Source organism: Rattus norvegicus, chromosome 10, assembly GCF_036323735.1.
Source record: "Rattus norvegicus strain BN/NHsdMcwi chromosome 10, GRCr8, whole genome shotgun sequence".
In the NCBI taxonomy this organism is placed as follows: Eukaryota; Metazoa; Chordata; class Mammalia; order Rodentia; family Muridae; genus Rattus; species Rattus norvegicus.
Genome location: NC_086028.1, coordinates 62,567,990 through 62,584,184, shown reverse-complemented (window position 1 = coordinate 62,584,184; position 16,195 = coordinate 62,567,990). Strand labels below are relative to the sequence as shown.

The 16,195-nt window shown below is 38.5% G+C and overlaps 1 protein-coding gene across 2 annotated transcripts in view; it reads right to left on the bottom strand.

Annotated features, from left to right (window-relative positions):
* Ssh2 (slingshot protein phosphatase 2) overlaps positions 1–16,195 on the bottom strand; it is a 252,070-nt gene that overhangs the window by 223,273 nt on the left and 12,602 nt on the right. The gene's annotated exons all lie outside the window — the stretch shown is intronic.

Below are 16,195 nucleotides of genomic sequence, written 5' to 3'. Positions count from 1 at the left end.
ATTCCTGAAGAGCTTGGTTTTCTGCTAGAAACAGATATAAAGCAATAGATTTGTAAAGGCAACGATCTATTTGAGAAAGAAAGGATGTACAGAAGCAAGAATGATTCAGGAAAAGAGACCAAACACTGAAGCCACAACTATGAGCATATTAGAGCTTCTCTCTGACTCCTGAAAACAGTTTCAGGTAATTCTGTGGAATTACCCTTTTGCAGTGGAAACTTTGTTTCATTGGAAAGTCAATTATGTCACATGATGTTTTCTGGGACACACAGGTGAAAAAAAAGGATGTCTTGCTGAAGCAGACACAGGAAAAAATGTTTCCTGAAGCAGACAAGGTGAAAGGATGTATGAATATAGTAAAAGGACACTTGATGAAGGAGTATAAATATGACCCCACAGACAGTGACAGATGAGCACTGAGCATTAGTTTGGTTTGCTCTGCCTCCCTATTCTTCCTTAAAGACACACATGTATTGGTTCTCCTTTGTTGAGCTCAGCTTGTGGTAAGGACGCCATTGAGAGAAACTCACTCAAGAACTGCTCATGGGGTTCTTGCAGCAACCTGCTGCTTCCTCAGCCTCGCCTCAGGCCAGTTGGCGAGCCTTGTGGTTTCCTCAGGATTGAACTACAGTTGCTGGCTCATGCCTGATGTCTGCTCGCTGAAAGGACTGGACTGTAGCTGCCAGTGCATGTGTGGTATCTGCCTGCCTAGAGGACTGGTCTGCAGCTGCTGGGTCGTATTTGGTGGTTGCTACAGGACTGAACTGCCAAAGAAGATCGAGCTCACCCCACAAAGAACCATTGCTGAGCAGGTCCACTTCCCCTCATCCTAATAACTTTCCTCTTCCACTATCTCTGCTGGGTGGTGAGCTAGAGGAAGGGTTGAACCCTGTTACAAGTAGGTTGCAAAAAATGCATGCCTACACCCTTTATTCCTTACTGCATTTTGATTCCTTTCCTAATGAACTCTTCCCCTCAGCAGAAAAACATTCTGAAGATTCTTCTAAATAAGCCAGAAGAATCCTCCTCTCTCCTAAATTCTCCTCTAATTTCTTTCATCTCCATTCTTTTGAGAAAAAAGGAAGTATCTCCTTGATCCTTCTTCAGCACTAACGTCTCTTTAATTCTGCGACTGTGACCACCTATGTCACAGTGTCAGCACACAGGCTGACAGTGTCCTAACTGCCTGTTACTTGCCTTCTACCCTTGCTTCCCCTGACCTCCCCGGGAGTTAAAATGACCACTTCCTTCCTTCCTTCCTTCCTTCCTTCCTTCCTTCCTTCCTTCCTTCCTTCCTCTTTTGTTTAGAGCCTGTGGTTCCACACTCATCTGGAATGTCAGCAGAATTCATACAGAGGGGGAGTTTGTATGGTCTAATGGGTATCCCAAAATTATTACGCTGAAACTTACTCACCACTGAATAGAATGGTATAAGATGTCAAGTATCAGGAAGTTATTAAGTTATGAAGGCAAAACCTTCACAAATAGAATTAATGACTTATAAAAAGAGGTGCTTAGATATTCTTTATCCTTTTTGTCCCTTCACTATGACAAGTGACAGAAAACAGTCTTTGTCACTTCTACTATGTGACAATAACCCAAATCTATTGGGACCTTGTGTGGACTTCTCAAGAGTCCAAAATTGTAAGAAATAAATGTCTGTTATATACAAATGATCTAGTCTGAGTTCTTCTTTAGAGTATCAGAAATGGAGTAAGAAAGTATTCTTGCCACATGTGGAACACACACTGTACTCAGAATAAGGCAGAAGGATCTTGAGATTGAGGTCAGCCTGGGCTACACAGTAAGTCAGAGTTCCCCTCCCTGCAACAAGCATTCATGGTTTGGTATTAAAGTTGAGTAAGTTAATTACTGTAAAGCTTTTCAGATCTTTAGAAAAATTTATTTGTTTTTTTTTGTATGTATGTGTATGTCTGCCAGAGTTTATGTATACCACATAAAGGTAGGTACCCCAAGGCAAGAGGGTCTCAGATTCCCTGGAATGAAGGCTACAGAAAGTGTGGCTGCCTAATGTGGGTGCTAGGAATAGAACTTCAGCCCTCTAAAAGAACTGCAAGAGCCCTATCTCCAGGCCCCCCCTTTTTTTTATTAATCATTTTATTTGTTTACATTTCCAATATTATCTCCCTTCCCAGTCTCCCCTTCATGAACACCCCCTACCTCCCCTTTGCCTCTAAGAGGGTGCTCCCCCATCCATCCACCCACCCACCCACTCCCACTCCACTCTAGCACTCTCTTCTCTGAAGCATCAAGGCTCCACAGGACCAAACACCTCCCACTGATGGCAGGTGAGGCAGTCCTCTACTATATATGTAGCGGGAGCTACAGACCCATGGAGTGCCTTCTGTATACTCTCAGGATGGTGGTTTAGTCTCTGGGAGCTCTGAGGGGTCCAGTTAATTGTTTGCATATAACTTTGTACATGAATGCCCCGTGCCCACTCAGGTTGAAAGAAAGAAGGTATTGGATCCCCTGGAGCTGGAGTTATGGATGGTTGTGAGCTGCCAAGTAGGTGCTGGGAATCAGATCTTTAATATACTAATGTACATTGTGACTCTACAAGATAGAATTCTACAAATGTCTCACACAACAAAACTTCTCCATTTGAAAGAACTATTTTATATTATAAATGAGCCAGTGAACACTGCTCTTGGTGTTCTTTTTAGTTTTTATTTGCTTTTAGGTTTATTTTATTCATTCAAGTGCTTTGCTTTTATGTATTTCTGTGAACCACATGCATACCTTGTACCTAAGGAAGTGATGAGGCTCCATGTAGGTAGTAGGAATCAAACCTGGGTCCTTTGAAAGAACAAGTACTCTTAACCACAAAGCCAACTCTCCAGCATTCGTTTTAGTTTTATTTGGAGGCTTTCTTTCTCCATTTGCCTCCCAAATGCACAATTCACCAACAGTCCATCTTTAGTCCACTCTCATCTCATGTCTCAGTCACCTATAGCTCTCGACATGTTTCATCCTGTAAGTTCTCTATTGGTGACTGTATTCCTATCAGCATGGCTTCAACATGGCCTTAGAGTCAACAAGTAATGCTATAATTACCTGAACTCTTAAATTTTACTTCCAGATCTATGAAGCAGAAGAGTAACAATTCATGAGGAGTAAGTGGCGTGACATACAGTAAGTATCTGCCTTGGTGTCTGACACAGTTAAGTCAAAGGCCAATAAGTGGTCGCTATACATTTCTATCTCTAGCCAAGATGGTTTTTGCTAATCAACACTTGCATCTATCTTCTCAAGGTAGATCTATCATATAAATCTCAAAATCAGAGTGCCTGTATTCTACCATCTATTTTGGCCCAAGTGATTCTGCCTAGGTAAACAGCATGCTCACACATGCCCAAACCTGGAACAATGAAGCCAGGGTCTATATCTTTGCTTATTAATCCTGCATCCTACGCCCCATCCTCCAATTCACTACCTGAGTGTAACAGTACTTAAGTCCCCTCCCACACATTTTTAAATGCCCCTTATATTACTCATCTACTTAAATTTTTCAATATTTGTTCATATTTTTTTTCTTAGTAATTCAATCTCTTTAATAGACCACATAAGCCTCCTTTTGATCTGGCTCTTTTAGTGACATTTGTCATGATGCCCCATTATTGAAATACAGTCCCTACTCCAAACAGAAGTGTGTATATTTTTAAGAACTGCTATAGCATCTTACTTTACACATCCTATTCTTCTGTGCATAGTGCATTCAATCATTTCTTCTGCCACCCATGTTATTGCTGGCTATTTCCAACTGGTCTTTTTCATGAACTTGGCTGTATGTTATTTCACTCATAAACTTTAATCTTGTATCAAATGTAAAATTCAGTCTATAAATTTAAATATTCATTCTTGAACTGTTTAAACTGTGAAATATATTTTATTAAATATGCTTAGGCAAAATTATCAATCCCAGAGTTATTTTAGTAATAAGAAAGTCTATAATAGTAATGATATTAACATTTCTTTACTACTATCTACTACAAATTTATCATATTGCTGCACTGAAGAATTACAAAAATGAACAAGAAAAACTCTTAATGTCAGTTTAGTGAAAAAAGCTGAGTCTTAAACAAACCCCCCAATATAATACCACAAAGCTATGTATATGGCCAGGCATAGTGGCATATACCTTTAATTCCAGAACTCAAGAGGCAGATTGATGGCTGTGACTTCAGGGCCAGCCTGGTTTACAAAGAGTTCTCTGTCAGTCAGGGTAGCATAATGAGACACCTCTTCAAAAAAAAGTATATGTACAAAATTTCTATGAGGATACAAGGTAAGAAATGGGTGATTATTTGAAAATATACAACTAAAACAAACTCTAACTTATTTTTCATATGTGGGGGAACATATGCCTCTGCCTCCTAAGTGCTGGGATTACAGGCATGGGCCACCATGCCCAGCTAATACATGAAAACCTTAAATTATAAAAATTAGTATTTAATACGTTACTCTTCTCACTTGCTCATTTACAAAATAAAATTAGAAAACCCTTACCGTTGCATAAAGCGCCTTTGTTATATATGTGGTAACCGGTTTAAGAAGGCAACCCTAGAGCTACAGAGATGGTTTGGATTTAAGAGCACTGACTGCTCTTCCAAAGGATTAGGACACAATTCCTAGCACCCACATGCTGTGGGAGTTCACAACCATCTGTAACTCCAGTTCCAAGGCCTCTGACACCACCTTCTGGCCTCTGTGGATACCGTACACATGTAGTACACAAACATATGCAGACAAAACATCTACATTTGTAAAATAATAAAATAAAGTATTGGGAACCTGTTACACCTAGGTGCTGAATTGGGGGCGGGGCAAGGAGCTCAGGATGTAGGATTAATAAGGAAGGATATAGACCATGGCTTCATTGGTCCAGGTTTGGGCATATGTGAGGATGCTTTGGGGCTGGCCAGATGGCTCATAGGCTAAGAGTATTTGCTGCTCTTCCAGAGAATCAGAGATTGGTTCCTAACACCCATCCTGGGCAGCTCACAAGGCATGTAACTCCGGTTCCAGAGGATCAGCTGTCCTCTTCTGAACTTTGGCATGTGCACATACATACACAGCATACACAGAGACACACAAACATAAAAATTAATATTTTTTTAAAAAAATCTAATTCTGTCTCAAATAAAACAGTTGAACTGCCATCATGCATCAACTCTGATAAAACCATCTCTTTCTAATCATTTCTCTAAGTCTTAGATTTATATGACTTTCTATTAAGACTTATACTTTGCCCTACTGTAAAAACAGCTTATATAATTTTATTTTTTAAAGATTTTTTTTATGTCTATGTGTCTTCATGAGTTTATGTGCTATGTGAACCTGTGGAAACCAGAAGAGGGTGTCAGATCCCCTAGACTGAGTTACATGTGAGTGCTGGCAACCTACCTCAGGTCCTTTGCAAGAGCACTAAGAGTTTTGAACTACAGAGCCATCTGTCCAGCTTCAGCTTATATAATTTTCAATATAACTACTCTTGTAGAAAATTATAAATTTATAAAAAAAAGTCTATAACAAAAAATAAATGTCTATATGCCTCTCTAACAATGCCTGTTCTGGGTCATGACTGTATCTGTATAGCTAAAAAAAAAAAAAAAAAAAATTGCCAAACTTAAGGCTCTGTTTTACCATGTACCGTAATCATAGCAAGATTTTTAAAAAGCATACGCACAAAATAAGGCTTAGTAACTGATTTAAATGAACTATAAATGGATAAATCATCCAGTCACAGAAGAATGAATATCAAGGGAAAAATAATCACAGGTAAGGAAGATGGCTCGATATTGAAGGACTTAAAAGTACAATCTTAATTATGACTCATATATAATAAATGTCATGCCTTAAGTTCCCATGGTCATGTAAATTTCCCATGGAAATTTAATCCATCTTACTACGAATATTAAGGCTTTCATAGAACCAAGTACCTACACCCCCAGATTTCCTAAGAAGTCCCATTTAGCATATGTAATGCCCTAGATCTGAGATCCAAAGTAGAGGGTGGAGGGAATCCAAATACAAGAGTTAAATTTGATGGCAAAATACCAGTATCTATCATTTCTGGTGCACATATTGTGCAGAGAAATACCTCCCCATTACCAACCTACTACATCACTATGAGTCACCTTAAGACAAGACTTTTCCTCCCTCGTTTAAAGACAAGACAATCTTATACCAAGCAACAAAAGATAAGGCACAAGTTTAGACATCTTCCCTTCCAAGAAAACAGTTCATAGCACTTGAAGAGAAGCATATTATTGCCCTGAAGAGTTTTACTGTCATTACTTTTTTAATTTATTATAATTATTCTTTAATCTTTTTTTTTACAGTCCAGTTGTTATCCCAGTCTCAGTTGCCCCTCCTACTTTTCCTCATCCCATTCCCCCTCTCTCTGTCTCCAAGAGGATATTCCTAGTCCCACTCACACCCTACCACATCTCCCCACTCCTTGGGGCCTCAAGTTTCTCGAGGGTTAGGTGCTTCTTCTCCCACTGAGTCCAGACCCAGCAGTCCTCTGCTGTATATGTGTTGGGGGCCTCGTCTCAGTTGGTGTATGCTGCCTGGTTGGTGGCTCAGTGTCTGTAAGATCTTGGGGGTCCAGGTTAATTGAGACTGCTGGTCTTCCTATGGGGTCACCTTCCTCCTCAGCTTCCTAATTCAACCTCAGGGAGTTTTGGATCCTCAAAAATATTGAGGGTGCATCTCTGCCCTTTGCAACATGCAAGATAAACAACTGCTCTAAGAAAGAGAACCCACTCTGTCTTCCTAAAGGGTAATACTAGGGATACTTACGCTCTAGTTATACCTTTCTATATTATGAACCATTTAGCTGAGTGTCACAATCTGGCCCAAGTCCCAAAGCATTTTAAGTAACAAAATATGTAAAGATTTTTTATCAGCATATACACAATACTTTGTCAGTGTTTAAGATCCTATTAGACATTTGAATCAACACTGAGATAGATCACTTATAATGATGGCTCAGTGTAGCTTTCATTGAAAATGGTTAATACCCTTGATGAATGATTCCCAGATGAACTACCATTAAGGCTTCCTGACAACTTGCAATCCACTTAGTAACAAATTGTCCTTTAGAAATCTTATCATAAATTGAAAGGAAATAAACTTTGTATTTAAAAAATCAAAATATTATTTTGAGTGGTATGTTCCATAATTCAGACAATATAAGATTAGCTTGTCATTTAGCAGGGAATCATGTTCATTTTAGCCTATATATCCAGGACTTAATAGTTTTTCTTCCCAAATATAGAATGGTGATAGCATTTCCTTGGCTAAATTCATCTGTTATACATCTTTTCTTGACAAGAAAACGTTGAGTATATTTATCCATAGTGAGGAGGTAAGGCAGCCCTAGATAACCCCAGTTTTTTCATTCTCATATATCATAAGCTATATCTATTGTCAAAACAAAAGATTTTAAAAGGCCAATCTCGATGGTAAACTAACCATCTCATTCTGGAGTTAAGTGTATATTTTATTTATGCTAATTTGGTCTTATGTTCTGAATAAATACTTGTAAAAATGTTATAATGCACACAGACTCATCCATCATTGTATCCAGCAAATGTGTGTACAAAGTAAGCACAAGGTGGGAGCAACTGAGTCACATCAGATAGTCTGAGTTAACAGTTTACATGCCCAGAAATACAGTTGCTAGCGATTTACAGCATTTTTTTTTCCAGAAACAAGACAAAAAAGCCCCTATTTCCTTGTAGGGTAACTAGATTTGATTTTTGCCTTATATGCTCATTTCTGAACTCTGATAAGGTAGGACTTCCCCTATTTCTCATTTGGTCTTCATGAAGACTCTACCATCAGGGCACAATTAACCTCATTTAATATAGGAAGAGACAGATTAGGAGACACATTTAATGGAAATAAGACTCCAGCTCAAGTTTTTCTGAATCGAGAGTCCCTACAATTAACTTCTCTGCTATATTATAATGCTTTTCCAGATGAAGAATGATTCAAAAGATTGAGTAAACTTGCCCAATATCAGACTGCTATCAAGTTCCTACCAAGACTTGAACTCTGGCTTTTTAATTTCAAGTTCTTTATCAATTAAAAACTGACTGCTAAAAGCCAACCAAGAGTAATAGATTACTGAATGCAAATAAAATAAAAATAACTTTTTAAAATTGAAAATATATTCTTCTCACCTATATCCCAACCAGTGTTTCCCCTCCCTCTACTCCTTCCAGCTCCCCTCTCTCCTACATCTACTCCCCCTCTTTCTCTTCAGAAAAGAACAGGCCTCTAAAAGGCAACAACCAAACATGACAAAACAAGACACAGTAAAACAAGGCAAAAGCCCTCCTATCAAGGCTGACAAGGAAATACAATAGAAAAAAAAAGAGTCCCAGAGCAGGCATGAAAGTCAGAGACACAGCAGCCCCCACTGTTAGAGGAGTCCCACAAAAACACCAAGCCAACAGTCATATGTATATGCAGAGGACCTAGTATACACTCTGACAGCCCTTGTGCTTGCTGCTTCAGTCTCTGTGAGCCCACATGAGCCCTGCTTATTTGACTCAGTGTGCCATGTTCTCCTGGTGTCCTCCGTCCCTTCTGACTCCTACAGTCTTTCCCTCCCAACTTCCGTGAGTTTTATAAAGTGTCCATAAACCGGTGTGCTATTATATGACTCTGTACTCCTGGTAGCTTCTTTAGTTCTCAAGATAGAGCTCTTGGACTAGTGAGGTGGCTCAGTGGGCAAAGGTACTGAAAAACCTGAGTTCAACCCCCAGGACTCACATGGCAGATGGAGAGAACTACCATAAGTTGTCCTTTGACTTCCACATGTATGCTATGTTATGTGAAAGTGTGTGTGTGTGTGTGTGTGTGTGTGTGTACACAGACATACCTGAACACAAAATAAAATATAATTAAAAGATTGAAAACAAAGATAGAATTCTGGTTTTTTTTCCTGGTTTTACATTTTTATTGGGGTTTATCATGGGCGGGAGGCGCTGCCACCATAAGGTATGCCCCTCCCACCAAGCAGGTCCATTCTAATCCTCCTCCCGCGCCTTCTAGGACTTTTTCTTTTTCTTTGTGCTGCTCTTTGGGCAGCTAGCAGCAGCCTCAGGCTCCTCAGAAAATTTCCTTTTTCTTAGGGGTGATGGGGCTTGCCGCCTCTTCTGGTTCACTGGCCATTTCCTCTTTAGCTGAGAACTTCTTTTTCTTAGGAACACTTACGCTGCTAGTAGCCAACTCTTCAAGATCATGGCCAGATAGAATTCTTTAAAATTGTATTAGTTGTTATGGTAGGCCAGGGTTAGACAACATCTATTCCAAATCTTCTCTCTCTTGCTGCCACTCAACATTTAAGAAAAAAAGCCATATACTTATTTTCATGGGTGGCCTTACAAGTAGAGATGGCGATGTAATATATTTCCTGTCTATACCTCAAAAAGAAATCGTCTAGGGAGGGAGTTGGCCTCTGTCCTGGCTAGCTAAGCCAGCCATTGGGAATTAGAGAATTGGTACTGTCAATTGACAAATTTGCCTGGAGGCAAGTTTTTTTTCTTGGAGGTGCATTTTCTTGCTGGTTGATTTGGGAGGGCCCGCTCTGTCAGTAGTCCTGGCAGGTGGTCCTGGTTCTATAAGAAAACAGGCTGAGTAAATCTTGAGCAAGTTAAGAAATAGCACTACTCCATGGACTCTGAATCACATCCTGCCTCCAGGTTCCTACTCTGATTTCCCTCTTTCCGTCATGGTGTTTTATCACAGCAATAAAAACCCTAAGACAGCTTCTAGGAAAACTTTTGCTTTCCCAAAAGTAGAGCCCAGGCAAACACTACACTTTCTGTCACTTCCTGGAACAAACATGAATGTGCTGTTTAGTGCTACATTAGCCATCTTTTATGTAGAGAAAGCAGAAAACAGACTCTAATATACAAAACAGAAAGTACAAAGAACTTGGATCTTGCCGGAGATACAGCTCACTGACAGAGCACATACTTGCCTATCATGCGTAAGGTCCTAGGTTTAAGACTCAATGTTGAGGGGCTGGGGATTTAGCTCAGTGGTAGAGCGCTTACCTAGGAAGCGCAAGGCCCTGGGTTCGGTCCCCAGCTCCGAAAAAAAGAACCAAAAAAAAAAAAAAAAAAAAAAAAGACTCAATGTTGAAGAGGGAAAAAGTGGGTGTTCATGATACAGTTGAACTGCTAAGATAATAGTTCTGCTCTCTCTATATATGAATTTGTTATAAGATAAACTAAAAGTATTCTTTTTTTTTTCCTTTTCTTTTTTTTTTTTTTTTTTTTTTTTTTTTTTCGGAGCTGGGGACCGAACCCAGGGCCTTGGGCTTGCTAGGCAAGCGCTCTACCACTGAGCTAAATCCCCAACCCCACCAAAAGTATTCTTATAGCTTAAACTTGTTCTTCTGTTTCTGGTGGCCAAATCTTTCTAAACAACTCAGTTGCTGATTTGAAAACATCAGCAGATTCCTTCATCTATATTATTGGCATTTTTCTAAATATGAAACATTTGGAACAACACTAGATATATACTAAGTCACAGCCACAGTTCTTCAACACAAGGTATATAGCCCCCAGTTTACCACAGTCCAGTCCCCATTTTGTAAGCTTCACTATTTAGGTCATCTGCATAAGCTCACAATCCTATTTAAATTCATGACCTCCTGTGTTACTGAAATCTAAGCCTGGTCTAGAATCCAGGTGGTTATTTGAATAAATAACAAATGTCCAGTCCTTTACTACCAAAGATATAGTTAACATAAAGTCTCCTGAAGCTACTCAAGATATAAGATATTTTGACCTTCATCCTTGTAATCAGAATCTCGAAACCATTTAACACTAAAATGAAGAGCTAGGCAATTTTCCACTGCTAAAATCCTATGAGCCCATATGAAGCAAAATTTATAAAATAACCCAAATATTCTGATAGTAATAAAAAGTCCAAGAAACTTTTAGATTTATCACACAGAAGTGACAAGGGAAGGACTGAGATATAGCTCAGTGATAGAGCACAGGCTCAAGATCCTGGGTTTGACCCCAGGTTCCATTAAAAAATGATAAAAATGGTAGGAAATACACGTACAAGACTACAGCACCAGCCAGGTGTGGTGGCATAGGCCTATAATCTTAGCTACTTAGGATATTTGAGGCAGAAAGTCACAAACCCAAGATCTACCTAGACTATAGCAAGTTCAAGGCCTGCCTGGGCACTTAAGAGAAAAACACTGTCTCAAAATAAAATCTAAGAGACTGGAGAGATGATACAGTGGACACAGTACTTGTATAAGCAAGCTTGAGGAGCTGAGGTGAGTTTGAATCCCCAATTCCCACATTAAAAAAAAAAAAAAAAACAAACCAAAAAACCCAAGACTGCACGGGCCTATAATCCTAGCACAGGAGGCATAGTCAGGAAGACCTGAGGGGCTTCATAGCCAGACAGTATAGCCAATCAGTAGGCTCCAAGTTCAGTAAGAAACACTGTCTCAAAAAAATAAGGTAGAGAGTGATAAAAGAACACTGGCCTCTAGGCCCCATGTATGGGTTTCGTCCTCAGAAAAACTATGCCAGTATAGCAACAAAATGAATGAATAAGTCAGAATCCTAATCTATAGCAAGTATTCTAAATTACATATTCAAAATAAGACAAATGACCTTATACATGGTAAAAATACACTATCAATGTTCGCAAATGAATATAACTCAGTTGTAGAGATGGGGGGATAAGAGTGAGCATATGAGTCAGCGATGGAAAAAAAGAATATATAAAAGAGACTATAAGCCCTGTACTTGTTAATGCAGTTTTCCCTTAAGTACCTCGAATCAAGACTAATTTGGTAGCCAAGTTTCTGCTTTCATCAGATATGCATTCTGAGCAAGCTCATCATCAAAAGTTCAAAATCATCCCTGAGTCCTTAAAGTTTTTCTAAAAGACTTTTAATGTTTGTTTACTAAATTGTCTTAATTTTTTTAGTCCTACAAATTAAAATGCCACAAAATGGTGTTTAAACAGTGTACTAAGGATAGCTTTTTTCTCCATAAAGCTCTTGATTTAATTTTCAGTGTTATATACCAATCAAAAATTTATTTAATAAGAAAGTATCAGAGTTCAAAGACATTTTCAGTTGCACCATGTCTAACTAGACTTCCCTTATAGTCAATAGCACTTTCTTTAGGGTTAGTTTTAAAACCACAGAATAAGTATATATCACTTATAGAGTGGAGAAAATGACAGATTATGAAGACAGATCAAGTCAAGAGAAACTAGAGAGGATTACAGCATAGGAGGAAGGATTGTAGCTCCTAAGGAGATAGGAACTCCACAGCAAGACCAACAGAATCAACTAATCTGGACCCTTGGGCCTCTCAGAGACTGAACCACCTACCAAAGAACACACACATGTAGGCTGGACCTACGTACACTGGTGGCACACACATAGCAGATGTGCAGCTTGGTCTTCATGTGGGTCCGGAACAACTGGAGCAGGGGCTGTCTCCAAAGCTGTTGCTTGTGTGTGGGATGTGTTCTATCTGGGCTATGCCACTGTCTGGCATCAGTGGGAGAGGAAGTGCCTAGCCTCACAGAGACTTGGTGCTTCAAAGCACCAAGGTGGGGAAATACCTGGGCGGGGAGGGGAGCACCTGCTCAGAATAGAAGGGGATGTAAGGATTGGGGAAGTATTGTGGGAGGAGCTGACTGGAAAGGGTGATAGTGATCAAGATGTAAAGTGAACAAGTTAAAAAAAAGTCATTAAATAAATTTTGGTGTGAGATTAGGAAAGATTTTTTACAGAATTTTTCAAATGGTCTTAAGATATTTCTACCATTTTGAATTGAATATTTATGCAAAATAGCACTCTTGGCATTGGTGATTCTAAAATAAAAATGTTGTTTAATTTTGAAAAATGTTGAAAATGCTATATCCTTATATAAAAATAAAAGAGCATGGCCATTTAACTAGGATGGAAAAAAAAAGAATATTGGAGTTCATAGACATTTTCAGTTGCACCATGTCTAACTAAACTTCCTTTATAGTCAATAGCACCTTCTTTATGTTTAATTTTAAAACCACAGAACAAGTGTAAAATGCTTATGGAGTGGAGAAAATTATGGATTATGTAGACAGACCAAGTCAACGGAAGCTGGAAACAGTGGCTCCTACCTATAATCCTAGCACCAGTGAGGCAGGGCAACCACAGGGAATCAAGGTCATCTTGGGCTACAATGTAATTTCTAGGACAATGTGGGCTGTCCTTCATACAAATAACCCAGAAGAAGGAGAACAAAAAGGGGAAGCTTTTGTATAATTTTTTCAGTGCTCTTTTACATAAGGAAATAGGTTTTTCTTATTTTCTTACAGGGTTCAATGTGTAAAACATGTAGTTTAACCAAAGTTGAACCAAAAATTTCTTGCTGGGTCACATATGAGTTCATTCAGTTGCTTTGGAAATGCCTCTACTAAGACGTTATTCAATTTCAACTGCCAACTGCTTGTAATGGCTGAATTTAGATTGTTCACCTTTCTCACCTATTGTTTCCTTGAATACATCTAGTGTCTTCGGATTCTCTAGATTAGAGAATATCTGGCTATTTCTATTCTAGTTTACCACGTGATTTATTTTCTCAATCATTAAAATATAAACATATCAAGTCTATAATTTGATTATACAAACTATGATTTGCAGTGATCTTACAATGAAATGTCAATAAATTAATATGCTTAAGCACAGCCTGTTAAATGGATAAACTCAGAAGACAGCTGCATGAATGAGTCATTCCATCTAGCACTTCAGGTTGTTACACAACTATACGTAAGGAATTTAGTTGAAAAGATAAGCAACTAGAGATTCTCTAATTTCAAAGAACAAAACTTTTATTTAGTGAAAAATTTTAATGATACTAACAAACTACTACACTAATCAGGCTCCTTTCAAATAAAAAATTTTAAGCCAAAAAATTAAAGAGAAATTTAACTCTCAAATAAGCTATTTGAGTTATATTTTTAAAAAGCAAATATCTTGCCCATAAAATTCATTATAATAAAAAGATTAATAATTTGTAAATAATGAAAAACTAAGTCATTATTATGACTAATACTTCATAAATAAGTGCATGCTTATTGATACCAGGATATTACTAAGATGGTTTTTATTTAATTCTCACAATACTTCTGCAAAAGAAGTACTATCACTACCCCAAAGTAGTCTGTTCAAGACTATAGATTATAAAGCAAGATTCAGATTCAGGACAACAGTGTCTAGACCCCACATCTAAACATTATACTACACTACTGAAGTATTTTTGAAAAGCTAAAAAGAGATAGATGGAACACTTTTAGAGATGTTCTATTCTCATATGGCCTGCATTAGAATTGGCAGTTAAAATTTTTATTCTAAATGAGGAACACCTTCTCAAACCCCAGAATATCATCATTAAATGATTAATTTAAAAAGCCACAGTTTTAATAGGCAGATATAGAAGACAAATCAAGCCAGGCATGGTGGTTTCTATTGATAATCCCAGCACATGAGATGCTGAGGCAGATCACCATGAGTTCAAAGCCAGCCTGTACTACATAAGAAGTTCTAGGACAACCTGGGCCACAGAGTGAGTTTAGTCTTCAAAATTTCAAACAAGATTAGTTAAAATTTTATATTATTGAAATGGTAATGTATAGTTTATCCTAACTCCTGCCTTAAAAAAGAATATATTTTTAAAATATTTTTAAAAAATTTGGGGGGTATTGTGTGTGTGTGTGTGTTCTGCCTGAATACACATCAATGTACCACATGCATGCAGTGTTTTCTGGAAGGCACAATAGGGCATAGGATGCCTGGGACTGGAGTTACAGACAGCTGTCAGCCACCTTTTGGGTGCTGGGGATTGAACCCTGGTCCTCTGGAAGGCAGTCAATACCACTGAACTATCCCTCCAGCCCAGAAAATAGTGTCTTTATTGAAGAAAAAGCACTCCAAAATTTTTCATTTTTCTTGCTTGTTATTTTAATGTTTGATTAGAGGTGTGAGGGGGTGGCAATAAGAAGAGGGATTCCCTGGCACTGGAGTTAGAGACGATTGTGAGCAGCCCAACGTGAGTGCTGGGAAACTAATTCAGGACCTTTGGAATAGCACTATGTGCTCTTAACTGCTGAACCATCTCTCCAGCCACTTTGATGCTTCTTCATGTTTCTGAAGCAACAAAAGAATTACTGTTGCAATAAGTTTCATGGAGATATCTTCTTTTAACTTCAATAAACATAATATCATGCTATCCTATACTTCTGCAGCATTAGAAAAGAATACTACTGTGAGTTTTCTCATTTTCTTTAAGTAAAAACAGAGACAAGAGGGAGAAGTGAGGGGAAGGATAATAAACATTCACACATGCTTTCCAAAGACAGAAGCTTTGATATCTGTGGCTACCATGTATTTTTTGATGATCACCTGGTAGAAAAAAAAACTGACTTCTGATTGTGAAGGCAGCTGGCAGAGAGTAAAACCTAAAAGTATACACACATATTTGTGTACACAATGTACACACACATTTACAGACATTTGCTAACTGCAGGTATTTTTTTTAAATCTTTCTTTGTCGGTTCCGCATTCCCCAAAGTCTATTTCCTACATCCACACCTAGTTTGTGCCTCTCCTACTCAGTATGTACAGGTTTTGATCACACATGTCTGTACTGGACTTGTAAATTCCAATGGTCTCTTATATCATCCCACAATCTATGAGAAGTCTCTTCTACAAGAAACCTCTGCCGGGCTAGGTGTGGCCGCACATGCCTTTAATCCCAGTGCCTGGGGGCAAAGGGAAGTGGATCTCTATGAATTCCAGGCCAGCCTGGTCTACATAGTGAGTTCCAGGACAGCCAGAACTATATAATAAGACCTGATTTCAAAAAGAAAGGAAGGGAGGAAGGAAAAGGGAAAGGGAAAGGAAAAGGAAAGGAAAAAAGAGAAATGAAACCTCTGCTTGAACCAAGTTTCTAGGCACCAGCAGAAAAATGACACAAACTATAGCAGGACAAAGGTAAAACTAAATGATTAAAGCTGCTGTAAATGGTGCTGGACAGGTGGCTCAGAGGTTAAAAGCACTTAATGTACTTCAAGAGGACACAGGTTCAATTCCCAGGATCCACAAAGCAGCTCAAAATCA